Source organism: Manis javanica, chromosome 7 (assembly GCF_040802235.1).
Source record: "Manis javanica isolate MJ-LG chromosome 7, MJ_LKY, whole genome shotgun sequence".
Taxonomy (NCBI): Eukaryota; Metazoa; Chordata; class Mammalia; order Pholidota; family Manidae; genus Manis; species Manis javanica.
Window position 1 is genome coordinate 18,842,846 of NC_133162.1, and position 20,446 is coordinate 18,863,291.

Sequence of the window (20,446 nt, forward strand, 5' to 3'; positions counted from 1 at the left end):
TGGAGGCCTCCCCTCCGGCGGGAAGTAGCCCGGATCTCTGCATCTGCCAGCTGAGTCTTGCTCTTCCTGGCACAGCGCCCCCTCCTGCTTGTGCCTCCAGGAGAAGGGCAGGGCAGACAGGCAAGCACTGCATCTGTCTGACGAGGGCTCCTTCAAACGGCAAGTCCTGCTCCTTCTCCAGCTGGCTTTCTTGGTGAACTTTCTGCTGAACTCATTCCAACCCTGTCGGCAGCTCTCCTGCCAAAAGGAGCCCGTGCCAGTGAGCACAGAGTAATTGCCTCTCGTGTTGTGCATGCAGGGCCCTCATTAACACATCCCCAGAGTGGCATTTGCAGCCCTCTGTCACAGCAACCCGCCATTGAATAGCACACAATTCATCACCCCCAGATTCTCCACTCTCCTGCAAAAGCCAATTAGCCCTGTGTTTCTGCAAGTTGCTTTAGCTCATTCGGAAAGCCACGTCATTGACGCTGTTGTTATTTACAGAGAGGAGCTTTCTCTATGGCCTTGCTCACTCAATGGCACATACAAGTGACTTGGCTCAGTCACTCTCCACTTATCATCTTATATTTGGCACAAAGAAGCACGCTTTTAATTCATGGAGGACATGGAAAGAAGAGTATAGGGTGGAGGGGGACATACGCAAAAATCAGGAGACCTGGGTTTTGGTAACAGCTCTGCCAGTGGGGAGGTGTTTCACTTTGGGGAAAATGACATTTCCGCAATATTGCGTCCCTCACTTACAATATAAAGGGGCTGCATGGACACACAGGCTCATGGAACTTGAGAGCTCACCTAGAGTACCTGTCATTTTACAGATAAGTAAGCTGAGGCACGGAGCGGCGTCCAACTCACCCAAGGTCATGTCTAGGTGGTGTTAAGACTTGAGATGTCAGTTCAGGCTTTTTGCCTCCTGGAATGGGGTAGGATTGGGTGGAAGAAGGAAGCATTTCAGGAGAGCACAGACAGTGAAGGCATTCTGCATTCTGTACACGCAGGGAACTTGTCCTTCACATCAGACTCCAGGGCCTAAAGCAGTGGTTTTTACCCAGGGGCTATTTTGCTCCTTAGGCAACATTTGGCAAATGTCTGGAGACATTTTTGGTTGTTACAACTGGGGCAGGATATAGGAGCATTTAGCAGGTAGGGCCAGGTTGCTACAAGTACTGGTCAGAGAATGATCCCATCCCGAATGTCAACAGTACTGAGGCTGAGACCTCAGGTGGACACCAGCTCCTTTCTCTAATGCCTCCTCTCCTGCAATTTTTAAAATTCTTGCTTTGTGACCTTCAGTCTCAAAGGGACTGTCTTTTTGCTGATTTTGCTATTGATGCTGCTTTCTAAAACAATTTTTTAATTGAATAAAATCACCTATGCTCATTTTAGAGAATTTAGAATACTGAGATTTTCTAAAAATCAATCCTACGACAGAAAGGTAATGAAGAATATTTTTGTATTTACTGTTTTTTCCACATTACCTGAGATTCACAGGGCACACTCTGCTTTCTCCCGTTTCGTGGATTTTCTCAGTGTTCCTTGTGGCCCTCCCTGCCACCCACCCCCTTGCCACCTGTTGAAAGCTCATGCTGTCTTCGAAGTCCCTTTTAATAGCATCTCCTCCAGGAAGCATTGGTGATCACTTAGGGGCCCACCTGAGCTGGAAGTAACTCTCCCATCCCCTCATTCCTAGAGCACTTTGTATCTCACAAATGGTGATTTGGGCATTTGTTGTTGTTGTTAAGGAGTCCTTCCTATGTGTCAAACTGGATGCTTATGTAAATCTTCTGATTCAATCAGAGCTGTGGGAGAGGCGTTACTGACACCACTTTACAAATGTGAAAACTGAGGCTTCTTCGCAGGGCATCATACTTTGCCCAGGGCTGCCTGGCTTCTAGGCTACATGCATCTCCTCGAAGTTCCTCAAGCCCTGTGCAGTAGGTCTGCCCCTGCCTGCCTCTGTTTCCACAGTGAGGGGCAGCAGGCAGGTGCATCTGTGCCTGTGATCTGGGTGGCCTGAGGCAAGGTATCTCCCTAAAGGGAAGTCAAGAGTCCAACCCAGCTCCTTGGCCGAGGGAACCTCTGGCCGGGAACAGGGAGAGCTGCTAGGGAGCTTGGTGGACACCATGTGTGAAATCCAAGGTCCAGGAGGCCAGGTGTGCCCAGGCTGCATGAGCGGCCTGTGGGCAGCAGCATCCGGAAGCCTCTCCGTCTGCTGCTTCCCAAGGTCTTGTACTAAGTGTATGAAGCAGCAGGCCAGCAAAGGGTGGCTCGCCCTGCTGTTGCCTGTTTGCTGGAGGGCCAGGGTGCTCCTTCTCTTCAGCAGGGTGCTGATGAGCTGGCCCGATGAGTCTGGGGCTGAGCCAGAGGAGAGCCTACCTCTCCTTCCTGACCATCCCCTCCTTTCCAGTGAGGCCTGGCCCTGCTCTCCAGCTTATGAGGTTGTTTCCACAGCTTCCAAGTGGTTCTCTTCTTCCGTGGTGTGGCGGACCACATGCAGGCTCTAGATCGGGTTTGGCTTTGTCTCAAGCTCGGTTCTGCCAATGAAATGGTCTAATGCAAGTCACTTGCCTTCTCAAAGCCTCAGTTTCTCCAACTATAAAACAGGAAAAATGACACCCAACCTCGGAGGGCTGGGATGAGGATTAAGCAGATGGTGAAGAGAAACTGGCGTGTTGCAGGTGCTCAAAAAATCTTTTTCTTCTTTTCTGGTAGTCTTCAGAAGATGGAGGGGTGGTTGGAAAATATGCGGGAAGGAAGTGGGTTGGACTGGGAGGTGCAGGCCAGGAGTGGCCTTTCCCTCCAGTTGTTTCTCAGCCGGGAGCCTCTGTGAAGGGGAATCCCTCTGCTGGCTGCCGGCAGCCTTGCTCACACACGGTCGTTCATGCTGATTAAACCTCTGTGTGGGCACAGACAGAATCAGCTTCATTCCTCTCCCACAAGGCAGCGGAGCACAGTGGTCGGAGGAACACGCTCAGGGCTGCCTGGCTACAGGCTCCACCTTTGTGTGGTCTCAGGCATGTCACTCAGTTTTAGAGCCTCCATTTTCCTGAATGTAAATTGGGGGAATTAAGAGCTGCTTGGATTGCCTGAGATGATTAAATGAGCCTGGGCATGGGTTGTGATTGGTTCAGAGCCTGGCGTGTAGGACACGCTTTGTAGGCTAGCTACTATTGTTCATTTTTGTTGCTGCTGTGATCAGCCCTAGTCACAAATCATGTCTTAACCTGGGCTTCCTGTCTTCGAGGCATGCTCACTGGGAGAGAGTGGCTGGTTAACCAGAGGCCCCTGGCCCACACCTGGCAAGCCTCACCGTCCAATGCGTAAGGCAGCTGGGTCAGCCTCATGACGGAGGACAGCCAGCCCTGGTGTCAGAAGAGGTTTCATTCCGGCAACATTCCTCCTTGGCAGAAACTTCAAAACTAGAGGAAGGTATGACTCAGGCACATTCAGAAGGCATTCCAGGATGCCAGGCCCGAGGCTGTGAGCAGACCTGAGCTGATGGTAATATGGAGTGTGATAGGAAGCACCAACTGGCTCTTGGTCGCCTTGAGGCCATGAGGCTGTTGGGGGGGAGGGCGGGGCTGAGGCTGGAGGCTGAGGGAGACCCCAGTGCACCCCAGGTCTTGCACAAAGCCCATGAAGACAGAACTCTGGTTCCTTCTACCAGAACGCCCCAGGAATAGGCCTCCAAAAGCCGTGCCTCTCTCCTCCTGCTTCTCTTTTTCCTCATGAGGAAGTCACCTAGGGTGCAGTGGGGACCCTGCTGCCCCGACTTGTGTTCTCTCCTGGGAGAGTGAGAAGTCCTGGAGCCCCTGTGCTGTGATGGATCGGCAGGCAGAGGCTGGGTCCTTCTGTTGGGGACTTTTAGTGGCCCCTGCTGTGGACCTGACCACATGCTAGGTTTACTGTCCCGAGCTGGGAAGGACCCCAGAGTTGCTCACAGGGCAAGGTTTGGGGGGCAGGCACGTAAACAAAGCAGATGAAGTCCGTGAAGTGGCAGAACAGCACCACACGTCGGAGTGCAGCACTACTCTAAGGCAGGCAGAAAGTGGTTGCTGGAGTCCAGACCAGAGATGAGAGACCTGGCACAGCATGGGTCTGAGGATGATACAAAAGTGAGATGCAAAGGTGGGAGGTCCATAGGTCTCTGTGGCTGCAGAACTGCGAGGGAGATGCGGCCTCCAGTGCTGGTGGGACCTGAGGGTGAGCACTCCGGTGCAGCCGGAGGAAGAGGAAGGGGCTCCAAAAGAAGGGAGGAAGGGGGCCAATGGATGTGCACTGAGCTGCTACTATGTGCCAGGTGTTATGTTCCATGGTGATCCTTTAATCTTCCAAACACACTCTGACTTAAGTCCTCCCAAACAGGAACATCCGTGACATGCCCAGCTGTGCATCCCTGGCTTTCACGCTGGGGCCTGCTCTCTGCCACTGTCTCCAGGTGACCCAGACTCGTGGGGGAGAGCCTAGACTCTGCAGGGTGCTGTGGCCAGCAGGAACCCTGCTTGGGTCAGATGATGCCAACTGGTGCTGCCTCACGTGACTTGTACTTATTTTCATTTATTTGCTTATTTTACCTCAGCAAAGGACTTCTAAGGGGCATCATTCCTGGAGGATTTGTTCATCACTGTGTCACAGTCTAGCTACTGAGCCTATGAGTAGGAAGGAAATGGGCACATTCAGAAACCAAAACAAATCTGTCCCCTTGTGTCTTATGAAGCTGGGGAGCTGGGATGCCTACCACCCACATGGAGACTCAGCCTCCTTCTGACCTGGAAGGTTTGGCCACCCCCAGAAGGGCCTGAGGCATTTGGGGTGGGAAAGGGGATAGCAGGAGGTACCTCCAAGGTGGGCAGGGTGCTGCAGGAGTTCAGCCCTGGGGCAGGGCTAGTGGTTGCATTGTGTCGCCCGGCTCTTCTTGGCACCTGGGACGAGGTGCCTGTGCCACCCTGGTTACACCTCACAAAACATGGATGTTGTCCCCATAAAGTTGGAGAACCAGGGGCTCAGAGCAAGTGCTAGTTGCTGCGCAGGTTGAGAACAGTTACTTCAGTGGCCTGCGGGCCTAGGTCACACAGGCAGGAAGGCGCTGCCTGGAGACATGAGTGGGTCCAGGGGGGCACCACCGTCACTCTCCAGGCCTGAGGGCAGCACTTGTGGCTGTTAAAGAAGTCTTTACTTGTTTGAAGTCCGTTCTTTTCAGGTGTTGCTTTTTTCTGTTTCTTTTCATTTCTTTAGGTCTTGGGGGTTGGGGTGGGTGCCTGAAGGTGGAGATGTACTATTTTGCACAACCGACTTGCCTGCACGTCATCCAAAGACCAAATTCCGTTTACAGAGGAAGTGAGAGGTGTCCAATTCAATCATGCAGAACGCAGCTGGGCTGCCTGAAATGAAACACAGGGGCTACTCTGGAGGAGGTGCCATCCCCAGGCCAGTATGGCATTGAGTCACAGCAGACACCACTTCCACGTCAAAAATACCAGGCCATTGTCCCGGGGGCGTAGCCCCTCATTCAGGTCATTTCTACCCCCTGGAACCACATTAGACAAGGAGAGGAGAGGAAAGAGAAGGGAAGGGAAGGAGGCCGAAACCAGAATGGCCAGGCTGGCCAAGTAAGAGGAAAGCTGGCCGGTCAGAGCAGCATGAGCGTGGGACCCCACCCCCCACCTCCCCTGCTTTGGCTTAGCCTGGCTTACATCTGGGACCCAGCAGACAAGCTGGGTTGTGTGGCACCCAAAAAGTTACAATTTAGGAGCTTTCCTCAATAAGAATACAAAATTCTGAAAACAAAGTATAAAAGTGGATATTGCTGATGCCCCACAGATTCAGGTGTTTCTTCAGAGCCCTCCTTAGGCAGTTTACCAGAAATGCGCACACAGAAACGCTTCCTGCTTGTGACCTGGCTTCCCTTCCCTGCCCAGAGCGCTCCCAGCGTCTCCCCTCTCTCACGGGCCCCGGAAGCTCATGTCTCATCAGCTTTACGGTAAGCACGCCTCTGATGAGACTCCAGTGTCAAGAAATGGACAATTGTGAAAGCTGTGGGTGCACAGTTATCACCCAGGGCAGCCGTTCCTGGTCTTTTCTGGGGTCCTCGTCCCCTTTGACCACCGAATGAGGGCTGTGGATCTTCCCAGAAAATTGTGTAATACTTACAGCCCCTAAATTTTACATACAATTCCAGGGATTCTTGGGCCCTTGTAAAGCCTACCTATGGACCTCAGTCGGGCCCCCTGACCTGTGGGATCCATTCACTTCATAGATGAGGCAATGAATACCCAGAGGGGTGAGTGACTTGCTTAAGGTCACACATAGTCAGCTGGGGCAGAGTCAGGACTTGAATCCAGCCCCTGGCCCTCTCCCCTCCTGCACGTACCAGTCTTGCCTTCAGCACTGGATGGAGTGAGGTCTTCAGGAAGGAGACCCCAGGTTTAGGGCCCCTCAGACAGTCTTTCTCATGTCTCCTGGTTTCTTTCCTAGACATATATTTTGGCCCAGTATAGCTTAGAGAGGGCAGAAATGATGTCATGGAGATACAGACAAGGTTAAGGCTACAGGGTCTGGGCTTAAATGCAATGAGGAATATGAAATTGAGAACAGCAGGCAAACAACAGGCAGATCTCCTGAGAAAGAGCTTGGGCTGCTCGGTTTGGTGCCCGGAGACCCGCACCCTGGGGATATCCCAGGAAACCTGTCTGCCCAAGTCCTCCCTCATGCCACCCTCTCCTCTTGTGTCCAGCTGGGGTCGCTGGAGGCCTGTTGCTGGCCTAAGCCAGGTGCTTCACCGGTGTGGTTTCTCTGCTTGTGTGGCCTCCTCTCCCCTCACTCCCACAGCCGCCCCCAGCTAACTTAGGTCTCCTGGTACCTCCCCTCTCAGCACCCGCTTCTCTTCCAGGGCACAGTGTCACCCGCGGTTCTGTATTTATCTGTTTCAGGTCCGTGTCCCCCAACTAGACACTGAGCTCCATGTGAGCAGGGTCTGGGCCCTCGGCCCCTCTGGACTCCTGGAACGGCATACAGAGGCTCCACAGTCACCTGCTGGTTCACATGAGTGATGGCGTTTGGTGCTTTGGACGGGGAACACCTGGAACAACCCAGGTGTGTCTTTAAAGTGGGTTCTGGTGCTCTGCCCTTTCCTCAAGAGCCCACCTCCTTGAGCTGTGGGGGTCTCCCAATCTCCCAGCTGGCTAGCTCATCAGGGATTGTGCCAGGGGCTGTCAGCTGCAGTCACAGGCATCTGGCCAGGTGGACATCCCCTAAGGGCTTCAGCACTCCGAGAATGTTAAGAAACTCAGGAACAGTTTCCTCTCCTGCCCTCTGGGCTCGCCACCAGATAGCGGAGCTATCTTGAGCAGTCAGGCTGTTATTCATACCTAAGGGATTTTTCTTCCATTCCATTTAGTTTGGGGTGGAGTGTATGCTTTTTTTTTTTAACTTGACACCCACAATCCCCCATGCCCGAGCTGTGTGATACCTCCCAAGGGCCAGGGAGACTTGATCAATTCTTTCTTCTTCTTCTCAGTACTAGGCTGGTGGGTGGGGAGGGGAAGGATTTCTGACAGAGAGCCAATGAGGTAAAGCTGTTTTTCTCCTCCCAGGCTTGCTGCAGGTGTCTGGGTGGGGAGAGCTGATACTGACCAGAGGCAGCTTCCCCTCCCCCTCCATCTCCACACCAACGCGGGGACTGCAGGGCTGGGGCAGGGGTTGGTGGCAGTGGCAGGAGGCCAGGGGTAGGCAAATTCCCTTCTGCGGGTGGGTGCCCGCTCCAGCGTGCCCCTTGTTTCCTCTTAAATATACTCCAGCAAAGCAGCCTCCTTGCATTCTCTGGCCTCAGATGAAATAACCAGTATGAAACGGCATGTCTCCCAATAGGTTGCCAGACACTTAATTTCTTGCACCAATCACCTTCGCAGGAGGATGAGAACTAAGTCTCGAGAGGATGTTTAGGGGCCTGAACAAAGCTGACTGGTGCTTCCGGGGTGGGCGTGCAAAGCTGGAGTGGGCTCACTTGCCCATCGTTCTTATTCTGTCCAGTTAGTTATTCATGGTGTGACTTTCAGCAGAGCACTGCAGCCTCGGTGGATGTAAGACGCCCTCACAGCTGGGGTGACCAGTCTCTGCGCGTCGTGACAGGGCTCCGAAGCCTCCCTCCCTTCCTGACTCAGCGGGTGACTCTGTCTTTGATCACTCCGTTCCGGCTTTAGCTCTTTGTCTCCGTTCCAGGAAAGCCTTTGCCTTTGCTCTGTCACAGCTTCCCTGACCTCCTGAGGCATCACAAGAGTCCCCACTCTGCAGACGGTGTTTCTGCTCCCAGGTGAATGGCAGGGGGTGTGGGGCTGTCAGGAAAACAGTAGGAAATGCCTGGGCAGAAAGGAACGTTCGGCTGTGATTACAGCACCTAGCATCTGGCCTGCACCACAGCAGGGCTCCGTACATGCTTGTCCAGTGAGTTAATGAATGCCCAGGATTCCCACAGGTGTGAACACCAGGATGGAGGCTCCTCCCACAGCCCCTGGCATGGATGCCTGGCTGTGAACGCGGCGCTCCCACTTGCTAGCTTGGACAGGCTTCTTTATCTCTCTGTCCCTATCTCCTTGTCTATAAAATGAGGATGATAATAATAATAAATGGTTGTTATGTGTAAAGCAGTTAAAATATTGCCTAGGTCTTTTATAATTGGTACCATATAAGTGTTTGCTATTATTATTAACACCAGAAAGATAGTTACTCCAAGAAAGTGAGTATTACCTTTAACCAGAAGCTGTGGATTTCCTTATCTTGTAGGCACTCACCCTTAGCCCCCACAAGCTCCCCCCTTCCACACACAACCATTTATAATAGATGTCTGCAAGCCTTTTCTGGAAAGGGTCAAATAGTAAATATTTAAGACTTTGCATGTCACACAGTTTCTGTCCCAACTACTCAGCTCTGCTGTTGCAGCACCGAAACAGCTATAGACAATGTGTAAATGAATGAGCAAGGTTGTGTTCTAATAAAACTTTATTTATAAACATAGGAAGTGGGCCAGATCTTGCTCACAGGCCATAATTTGTCAACTCCTAATCTATTCGGATTCTACCATTTTATAAGACTCTACTCAAATTTTACCTCTCTGAGACACCTGCCTGGATCCCTCCTGTGCCATTTCACTCTCCTATCCCTGGACTTCCAAAATACTGGGTTTGGAGGGATTAATGTCCTAGAAAGAATAGGGTTTAAGCTTTGCCCTATTGCATAACTTTAAGCAAAGCACTTAATATCTCTGGAGCCTCAGATTGCTCATCTGCAAAATAGGTATGGAATGTTTTGCCCTACTTAACCTTCAGGATGGTGTAAAGATCAAATAGACTAATGTACATGGATGTGATCTGCAAACTCTAAAGCACTACAATGGAAGGGGGACTTCATGATGTCCTGGTGCCCAGGACAGTGCATGGCACTTGGTCAACGTTGACTGCACTGAATCCCAGTGGTGGTATTAAGTACATGTTTTCACATTAGACGTATTGGTACATGTCTAAATGTGTATTGATCTCCTTAGGCAGATGGAGGATTCAGGGAAAACAGGCCCAGGAGAGAAGAAGGATCGTGTTTTCAGGGATAGAGTCTGCAGAACCTTTGTCACCTGGAGCTGTAGTTGGGAGTCAGAGCGCGGCGGGTCCAGATTACCACGACAGGGAGTAAAGTTTCTAAAAGTACATATGGCCAGAAATCTGTATTAGTTTCTGGGGCTGATGCAACAAGTCTCCACAAGCCAGGTGGCTTAAAGCAACAGAAATTTATTCTCTCACAGTTCTGGAGGCCAGAAGCCTGAAGTCAGGATGTCAGCCAGGCTGCACTCCCACAAAGGTTGTAGTGGAGAATCTGTTACGGCCTCTTCGAGTTTCTCATCCTTGCTGACATTCCTTGGCTTGTGGACACATCATTCCAATCTTTGTCTCTATCTTCATATTACCTTCTACATGTCTTTGAGACACAAAGACATGCCCTCTTCTGTCTAAGGATGCTCTTCACTTGATTTAGGACCTGCCTGGGTAATCCGGGGTGATCTTATCTCAAAGACCCTTTCTCCAAATAAGGTCACATTCACGGGCTCCAAGGATTTAGACATGACATCCATTTCAGGGTCCACCACTCAACCCACTACAATACTTTATCATTTTCACTTAACTTTTTATCTAAAGTATTTCCTATGTTGTTGAAAAGTCTTTCAAGAACATTATTTCTGATGGCTAATAATATTCCACATTGTGGATATACAGTAAGTAATTTAATCCATTTCCTCTTACTAGATATTAGATTGCTCATGACTTTCCACTATTATAATAGGGATGCCATGCACGGGCTTTGGAGTAGGATGTTTCCAGGTCGACTTCTGGCCCTTCCATTTAGTAGGCATGTAACCATAGTCGAGTTTCATAAACTTTTCTGAGCCTCAATTTTCTCATTGTAAAATGAGAGTCATAATACTTGCCCAATGGGTTGCTTGGAGGATCATAGGAGAGAATCTATGTGAAGTGGCCAACAGCAGTGTGCTTGGCTCATATAACTGCTTAGGAAATTGCAGCTACTCTTGTTCTATTAATATTAATGACATGTCAGTTAATTTCCTTAGGATGGTGTTATAGAAGTACTTATTCCCAAGTCAGGGGATGTGGACAGCTCTAAGGCTCTTGATTTGTATTATTAAATTGTATTCCAGAAAAAGCATGGGCAAATACACTCAACCTTACCCAATCCTACATGGTGACTACTCTCCCTGGGCTCTGATGGCCACCTTAATCAATGGACAAGAATTTTAGAAGTACCTGTTATGGGCCAGGATTAAGCCCTGAAGAGCTTGTGGTTTCCTTGAGGCAACCACATTGCATACATGCCACAAGACAGTAAAGAATGGAATTCATTAAATTAGCAAATGTTGATTGAGCACCTATTATGTGTCAGCTACTGTGCTAGATATTGTACATTATATATTCGTGAACAATACAGGAATGGTCCTGCCCTCACACAGCTTATAATCTAGTGGGTCAGAGCTGGTTTGCAGCACTCATTCCTATAGCAAAATTCAGAGAGAGAGAAGAGACCTACGGGGATCAGAAGGAAGATGACCCAGAAATGGGCCATGAGAAAGGAGCAAAGTCTAGAGGAAGAGGAGTGGGTGGGCATGGAGAATTGTGCCTCACTGCCCCCGGATGTCTTATGGGGGATAGGAGTGGGAAAGGGCTGGGAGGCTACATCATGGAAGACCAGGACAGTGTTGAGCACCGGCCTGGCAGGGGAGGTCATATTTGCTTTGCTTTAGAAACCAGAGACTCATACAATTTTCTGAGCAGGAAAATGCCAATGGAAGTCATTTAGGAAGAATGGAATGGTCTGCATGGGTCAAGCCTGGAGCAAGAAGGCCAGGCACGCTTGGAGCTATAAATCTTGTCCTGTTTCATAAGCAAGACATGGTGGCATGACCTGGTGACAGGGCTTATGCCACCCGGCACGCAGACCCTGTGCCCCTGTCCCATGCCCTCCTTCTTTGAATGGTTGCCATTGCTTCCTGGGACACTAGGACCCTGGGGCTCTGGGGTAACCAGGTCCTAGGTGCTCTGGTCCTAGGATGTAGGAACCTGGTATTTTTTATTAAGTGTCCAGACTATAAGTGTTCCTGAGCCAGTGACCTTTCCAGGATTTTCTTCTGTTCCACTATGATGTGTTCCCCAAGGGAGGGTAAATACCTGATGGATTGACCAGCTCTGGGTTCCATTTGCTGGTTAATATGCTTCTCTTGTCAGGCTAGGGGTGCAGAGCAGGAGGGGGTGCCTACCATTCCCTGCCTGACCAGATCAGCATATTCCAGTCAGTGGTGGCAAGAGCTGGAGGAGGGGAAAGAACGTGGAGAATCCTGAAGGGATTTTGAAGACACCCCTGTGTATGCAGAGAACCCCTCTCCCAACCCAGCTATCTCAGCTCAGGCCATAATAAATGACCACAGATTGGGGAGCTTAAACAACACACATTTATTTCTCACAGTTCTGGAGGCTCAAAGGTGCAGGTCAGGGTGCCAGCGGGGTTAGGCCCCGGTGAGGCTCCCTTCCAGGTCGCGGACTGCTGACTTCTCACTGTATCCTTGGAAGGGCTAGAGGGGATAGATGAAAGAAGAGAGGGGAGGCCAACTCAACAGGCCAAGCAGGTTTACTGCTGAACCTGAGAGGGACCCCTCTGTGATGGCCAGCAGAACAAAGGAAAGAGGGGCTCTACCAGGTCGAGAGGCTTCTCATGGCCAGGGTTTTCAGCGGGCTTTTTGAGGGGAGGGGTCAGGGGAAAGGTGGGCTTGTGGCCTGCTGACGTGTCCTCTGGAGGATGCTTGTAGCCTGGGTAAGATGACACCCAGGTCTCTCTGAGATGGTGGGTGGGCTCATTCAAAAGGTGGTACTCAGGCCCGGACTCTATCAATCCTCCATGGAGGAAGGGGCTGCAGGAGATCCCTGAGGCCTCTTTTATAAGGGCACTGAGCCCATTCATGAGGGCTCCATCATCAGGACCTAATACTTCACAAAAGCCCCACCTCTTAAAACCATCGCATTGCGGGTTAGGACTCCAACCTATGCATTTGGGAGGGCGCAGCCACGCAATCTAGGACACAGCCATGAGGCCCACTTGTGAGTCACAGGTCCAGTGGGTAGAAGTGGGAGGTCAGCTCATTTAGCGTCTTCACAAAAACAGTAAAAGGCACTTCTCTAATCTTCCATTTTGGCAAATTCAACCTCATAATGCACATTCTACCTAGACAGTGACAGTGGTTGTCCAGAGATACAGGTGAGGTTGGCCCAGGTGACCTGCGCTTGGGGCTTTCCTGGGCTTCAGTGCAGGGAGTATGAGCTACATCCATTGACCCCAAGCTTGGGACCCAGGTGAGTCATCAGCAAGAGGGGGGCTTGAGATCCATCCCCTGACCAACCCCCTCAGAGTACAGGGAGGGCGGCTGATCTGCAGGGCCACCGACAGGGCCTTCTGTCAGAGCAGCCTCAGCACCCTGGTCTCCCACACCCAGTGGAGCCCCTCCACTACCTCGCCAGGCCTCCAAAAGGTGGTCTGTACTTCTGGAAGGTGATTTCTACCCCTGGAGGTGGTTTTGGCTGGCTATAGCTTAGCACATCCCTCTTTTATTTAAAATAACAAGTTCCTGAATGGATCAGAAAAATCAATGGATCTATTTAAACTTCAAACAAAACAATTCAGACAAAACCACGAACATTTAGAAAAATTTGTCCTGGGAAGATTGCCCTTTTTACACAACTAGATGTAAGTGCTGCCAAGGGCCAGAGTTGGGATGGAGAAAAGAGAAATGGAGAAAGATCTCACTAAATGGCCTTCATTTCCAAAGGGAGTGGAGTAAGGAGCTTAAACAGGGTGGTGAAGGAGAGGAGAGCTTACCAGGGGGAGTGTAAAAGGGGCCTTGCTGGGGACAGGCATGAGGGCCCACACCAGCTGGGAAACCCTCTTCTCCCTGCACATGGTGGGCACAGTGGTGAGGGAAAGAATGGTGGCGTGAAGCCTCCCACTCACTGAGGCTCCTTCGGGGAGTGCGGTTTATGCATGGGGGCCGCGATTAAAGAATGATGGACTCTGCGTGGTGCCATCATATGCCCCACACTGTACTGCCTTACCCCTCATTCATGCCGTCTTTCTCCTGAAATTCCCTTCCTTGCCATCTCAGCCTGATGACACCCTTTCACTCATCAAAATGTAATGAGCGCTCAGATTGCTCCACTAGCTGGAGGTAGAGATATGAACAAGGCAAACAGAGTAACTTTCTCCCCTGAGCTCAAGTGTGGGAGATGGTGGAGGTCAGGAGGTGGAGGACAGAGAGGAAGGCAGACAGCAATTAATAGTTAATCGCACTGGTAATTATTGCAAGATAGTCGAAGTAAATGCTATGAAGCAGACAGGCAGGGTGTTCTGAGCGTGTGATGGGATCCAGGCTAGTCTGAGGCAGGCAGGAAGGGCTTTTCTCGAAGAAGTGACATTTGAGCTCTGACAGCTGAGTGTGAATCAATTTGGAGGAGCTGGAGGGCATGGGAGGAAGAGGGGCCAGAATGTGTGCGGACTCTGAGGGGGATAGCTTGTTTGAGAACATGAAAAGTAGACATGGAGAGTGGGGTCCAGGAGAGCCCAGTCAAGTGGTGGAGGCATGGGAAGGGGCACCCACTCAAGACTGAGAGTCATTCCCTGAGGCTGTTTGCTTCAGAGAGAAAGGGAGAGAATTAAGGTGATGAAAGTGAAAGGTTAACAGACACCCAGCAGCTGATGGTCAGAGTCAGATAAAGCGTAATGGAGCAGGCCTGTGAAAAGCAATAGGGAGTGGTGGGGACTGTAGAAAACTAAAGGAGTTCTTTTAAGGCATTTAAATTTAAAATATGTTAAAACCTGTTACTGGTCAAACAAAGCAAAATCTGAGGATCAGTATGGTTTTGGGTACTTGACTGTAGAGGAACAAGTTGCCTGGAAACAGAGTGTGGAGGAGGGAGCCGAGAACTGCTTGGCCACAGAGCCAGAAAAGGAGCCAAGAGAGCCCCTCTTCCCTGTTTTCTCCCTGAGGCTGTCAGATTACCTGCTCTTTACCCTTGCCCTTTGTGGCCCCCTCTTACTTGCCTAATGGATCTCACCCATCTCCAGAGTCACCCCACTCTCTCTAAAAGCAGAGTCAAGGGCGGGATGCTGACTTCTGACTTAGATTAGATGAGATGAGAGGAGGTGAGCTGACTTGGCCAGAGGGCCCTGAGCAGCCGTCTTTAGCTCAGGATGGCCGCTGGTCTCAGGCACTGCTGGGTTCCCCGGTGCTCCACAAGACTGGCAAGCTCCTCGGACAGACGTGAAGATCTGAGGGTGGGGTAGAGTTGGGAAAATAATCAGAAGGTGCAGAAAGGAGTTGAAACAGATGCATAAGCCAAGAAAATAAGATTAGAGAATTGACAAATTTACCAGTCATTTCAACATTCATTTCCTAGCACAATTTTGGGTCATTTGCATCCCATAACTGGCTCTCTAAAAACTGGAAGCTTACTTGAGGACCTCGTCTACTTTGCTTTTGTGACAGTAACAAAGCATGGCTGAGCTTATCTTAAATGCAATCACATTTGATCAAAAAACAGTTATTTTTTTTTCCCTCTTTGCTGTGGAAATGACCTTACAGGTTTTAGGGGGTTTCCTGCACCTATAATCTCTTCTCTAATTTCCAGAGGGAATTTGCTCAGCCCTTTAATGTTTGCTTTTCCTGCAACTCTGATTAAGAGCTAAATTCATTTTGCTAGATCTTTATAGGGCAAACCTCTTTACTTGACATAAATTTCTTCTCTTAAAGAAACATTTTTAAAGGTTATTTCAATATGTAAACTTCTCTTGCCACACACATGCATCTAATTGCTCGTTTCTATCTCCTATAACAGAATGTGGAAATATTCCTTGAAGGGAACAGTGCTGAGCCAGAATTTTGAAATGACAGGCTCATGAACAGCAAGTCCCCAAGTGCAGTGAAAAATTGTGACTTCTTGATGACCCAAGGTCTGTTTCATGTAGTGCCAGAATAGCACTGGGTTTACGTTCATATATGTACTCTTTTCCTGTCAGTCCACAGGATTCCAGTGGAGCTGACACTGCCTTGAGTCCCAGAAGGGGCATTACATCTGGGCTGTGACAACCGGGTAATCACATTCTCTGGCTGGTGGGGGCCAGACACCTGACCAAAGGCTGGCCAATCAGGGTCAAGGGGACTCAACTCAGGACTTTGGATTCAGCTACTAGGGAAGAAGATTCTTTCCCTTTCCTGCTGAGGGCACATGAGGCTTGGGCTGCTCTGGCCACCCTGTCCTCACAGGGAGAGACATCTGAGAATGTAGCTGACACATCAGAAGATGGAGCCAAGGTAGAGAGAGAAATTGAGACCTAGGAACATCATTTGAACATTTGAATCGAGCCGTGCCTAAAGCCAGTCCTATCCCGTGGACTTCTACATGAGACCATAAGTTCCCAGCTTTTCCCAAAGTCAGTCTGAATTAGATGTTCTCAATGTTCTGGGTATCACCTATCAAAATATAAAGCAATGTAGCTGGTTTTAGGATACAGTTCCAGTAGAATCTGCCCGATTACTGCAGTCACACCTTATTATATATTCAATGTTCACTTTAACCAATGTGTTAGGCATTCCATTCCATCACCTCCACTTGACGCGCGGCTCTCCCAAGGTGACGTGGCAGTGCACGGGAGAGCTCCGATTTCCTCAGAGGCCTGAGAAGATCCCCTCCCTTCCCACATCCTCTTTCTTTGAAAGAAAACAAAAGTTTTCATAACAACCCAAGGAAAGTCCATCTGGAGAAAGACAGCTGAACCAGAGAGGTTCTTATTCACTGTGGCCTCATGATAGACAAAAATCAGGAAAAATCCCCAGTGTCCTGCCACTGGAGCCCCACACAGTGGAGCAGCAGGAAGCCTCGAAGAGGGCAGAACTAAATGCCCAATTGTCAAGAGATATCAAGTGGAAAGGCAAACATTGTGTGTGAAGTAGTATGGTGGTGTTTGGGGTTTTAAAGAAGGAACTAACTGGGGGGTGGGAGGAGGTGTGCAGACTGGGAGTCCAGGGGGCCTACAGCTGGGAAGGAAAGAGGTTATTTTCTGGAGGAAAAGGTAGGTCCTCAAGGGCTCTGCGCATTCATTCAATGTCTTAACATTCTCCTTGTGTGTCTTCTACCCAGTTATCTATCTGGGCTCTGTCTACAGAGGCCAGAGCCATGACTGCCTCGCTCTTTAATGCTCCTGAGGCACCTTATTTTGAACAATGGCATATGGCTTGAAATTCTATGTGAGAAAAGCCATTTCAGAATTACTAAGTTCAAGGGGAGGGAACAGAGTAAAGGATGTAAGAACCTAAGAATCTCATGAACCCCATGCCATCCCCAGGCTCCAGAGGAGGTGGCAGCAGGAATGCAGGTTCACAGCTGGGAACAGCAGCAGGTGCTGGGGAAACACTTGGAGAAGGGCAGGTACCAGCCTCTGAGGTGCGGGAGGGTCATAGGGCTCAACCTGAACAAGCACCTGGAGTTCAAGAACTGTCAGGCCAAATGCTCCACACAGCACTGCCAGCAGCAGCACAGCAGTGACCAGGGGAGGCCAGGACTCCTCCCACCCAGGCCTTTCAGGGACCTTGTCTCACTGGTTGATGCCTGGGCATCCAGCAGGCGCAGGCTCTGCCGACAGGAGCAAGTCCAGCACTAGGATGTCACTGAGTGTCTAGGAGATCTGGCCCTGAGAGGCACTGCACCTGGGTGGACAGAGGGTGCAGTCGGTGATCTTCATCGACGTCACTGTCCAAAGCAGTGGCCTGATGGTCTTCACTGCTGTCTGCTCTTCCATAGCATGAACAGCATGCCATCTATTTGTCCAGTCACTGCTGGTGGGCATTTGGCTAGTTTTCACTTTACAACCATCACAAACCATGCTGCCTTCATCATAGGGTTTGTTCCTAGGACCAGGACTGGGAGTGGTATTAACTGCTGCCTACATGTCTGGCTTCTTCTGTTCTGCTTTAGAGGATGCTGCCAGAGAGTGTTCCCAGGCTCCGACTGCTTTACTCTCCCACCAGCGAGCTCCTGCTGCTCAGCATCCTCAGCAATATTTGGGACGACAAGACTTAGTTTCTGTTGATCTGGTGGCTCTGTGGCTTTAATATTCATTTCCCTGGTGATAGTGAGGTTGAGCCCTCCCCACGTGTTCACCAGGCATTGGGATTTCTCACGTAAAGTGTCTGGGTTTTTTTGCCCATTTTTACTTGAGTTCGTTCTTATCACTTCCTTAACAAATAATGTGCTGTAAATACTGTTTTCCCATTCTGTGGCTTGTCTTTTCCTCTTTTATGGGTATTTCATGAATAGAATTTCTTGGTTTTGATGTTGTCTGTTATGTTATTTCTCAAACTATCTGTGGGTGATGAACCAGTTTTTTTCCCCTCCCATTTCCATCAGTAGCAGATTAGCATGTTCTAAAATAAGATTATTAATACATTTTTAAACTTTAAGACAAAAACAACAAAAAATACCAAGACAATTGTCAAATCTTGCTGAGTCCTTCTTGGTGACTTTGACTTTTAAAGCTCTATTAAGTTTTCTTCAGGTGAAGCACCTCTTTGAGCCAGACACATGTAGACACTTGACAGATGCTTTAGAATCTAAAATGCAGACAATAAAGATATCGCACTCCCCTGGAATGCCAAAAATGGAGCATGAGAGAAAAGAAAGTTGAGCTTCCAGACGTGAAAAAGAGGAACGCTGGAAAACTAGTGTAATGACAAAATGTCCTCAAGCAGAGAAGTCTGAAAACAACCAGATTAGGGATGGAACACACTCTTCCCTAGCACATTTCTTGCCATATGAACAATCTACCAGCTTCAAAAACTGGGAACATGGTGATATTACTCATTTACATGCCATTTCCCAGAATGCTCCATGGGCTTATCATTTTGAGGAAGAAGTCTGCTAGCGTCAGAGTTTGCAAATGAAAGTGAATTAATTTTAGATACGGCAAGATCATATATACCACTTGTTCATGAGATTCTTCAATAAAGTTTTGGTTTTGTATCCCCCAATGTCTATCAGTTTGCCTAGATGGTATCTGGAACATTTTCAAAGATTTCAAGCTTTGTGGGAGTAACCTCAGGTTACCCCATTTCAGACAGGTGTTCTCTGAAAGCCATGTACCTATTAACTCTTTGTCAAGCTCATTTCTAAATGGATCACTTCTGGGCCAACTTTTCCATAATTACAGATACTGACAGAGACAGAGAGACAGATGCAGAAAGAGAGAGCTGCACCATGCCAGTGTGTCTTCATGTGTTCAGAATTAGCTGCTCATTTTCCTTGATCTCCTTTCTACCAGACTCTGATCTGCAGATAGATGGCATCAAATTATAACTGGAAGTAGTGAATCTTTCCTGACTCACTTCAGTTTTCTACACTGTCCCACTGTCAGTTTGCTGGGCAATAAAGGCAAAGAAATAGGAGCATCTCATAGTCCTCCAGCATCATGAATGTTCAGATTGTGCATAAATGTTTGAGTGAGTGTTGACTGTGCAGGTGTTTTGTGTGTGTGTGTGTAGTATAGGTACATGCACGTGTATTGAATGTGTGGGTGCATTGCTCGTGTATTTGTTGAGTATGTACGTTGAGGGTGTGTATTTGTTGAGTGTATACTGAGCTTGTGTGTTGTGTTTCTATGTTGTATATGCTGAGTATAGTGTGTGTGTGGGATGAGTGTGTATTTTAAATATCTGGATGTTGAGTGTGTGTATGTGTGTGTGTGCCTACAGGTGTGCCCCTCGTAGGGATGAGTGTGGCAAGGACACCAGGAGAATAAAAACACACCCACTTTAGATCACATGTGTTGCCTCAAGGACCCAAAGAGCTGCTTACAGAGTCTGGTTTCTTTTGTGAGCTTTGCAGCTTGGCACAGAGCAGCGTGTGGTTTGTCGGGAGGGGATTATTCTGAGTCACCTGGGAAAGTGGAGGGGACACCGGGGTTGCCTCTGTCCCCAGCCCGCACTACGTCTCATGGGTAGGATCTTCCTAGTCAGCTCTTTCTTCAGTGGGACTCACAGCTCACTTTTGCTCCCTTGCAAGTGAATAAATGAACCTTAATTTATCTAGAGAGAATCACTGAATGGGACACAGTTCACCAAAAAAGGATGTGACAGGTCATGGGGGCCAGGGGATGACTACAAACTGACCATCAAGAAATCAACTCTCAGGCTCTCTTGTCCAGTTACCTATGTAACAGGTTTAATCTAAACCCTCAACTAAGCAGAAGGTTCTTCAAGGCCTGGGATTTTCTCTACATTTCTCTCCCCAGTCCTCTTCCCACCTTTCTCACACTTGGCACCATTAAGCTCTTAATAATAACAGTGACAGGAGCTAATACTGGCACCTGCTCTGTGCCAGGCCCAGAGCCAAGGCTCCCCTCTAGCTGACGAGGGGCCATGTGACTTGGCCTTGCAGACTCTGCCTTCTCAGGTCAGACCCATTGCTCCTGCACTGTAGCCACACCAGCCCTTTCCCTGTTTCCTGAGCCCCCTAGGCTTGCCGGCATCTCAGGGCCTTTGTGGGGTGCAGTCCCTCGGCCAGGAAGGCTCGCTCTCCAACTCTCAGCATGGTCAGCTCCATCAAATGCACTGAAAGGCTACCGAAGCCCAGCAAAGGGCGGAGCAGCAATCGCTCGACTGAGGCAATGCAGACATCCTTGGCCATCTTCACAGCACGGCCTCAGTGGCTTAGGTGTGGTGGAAGCCGCACTGCAGAACAGAGCAGACAACAAAGAGTGAATAAGCAGAGATGGTAATTATGAAAATTTTGCCGTGAAGGGCAGCTGAAAAAAAAGGCGATGGCAGGAGAGACATGTGGGCTCAAAGAGAGGCTTTTGT

General features: G+C 49.4%; 1 long non-coding RNA gene across 4 annotated transcripts in view; it reads right to left on the reverse strand.

The window, feature by feature from the left end:
* Positions 1 to 11,963: 11,963 nt before the first annotated feature.
* The window catches only part of LOC108407921 (uncharacterized), a 31,327-nt gene continuing 22,844 nt past the window's right edge, over positions 11,964 to 20,446 (reverse strand). Inside the window, exons 3-5 of one of the 4 annotated variants that reach the window (XR_012133031.1) lie at positions 20,110 to 20,317; positions 14,652 to 14,865; positions 11,964 to 12,121 (exon numbers count right to left, since the gene is read on the reverse strand). This is a non-coding gene — a long non-coding RNA (uncharacterized lncRNA). Of the gene's footprint in view, positions 12,122 to 13,132; positions 14,866 to 16,905; positions 20,318 to 20,446 lie in introns of those variants that run through there. The other 3 variants (XR_012133030.1, XR_001855851.3, XR_012133029.1) reach the window with 3 other exon arrangements.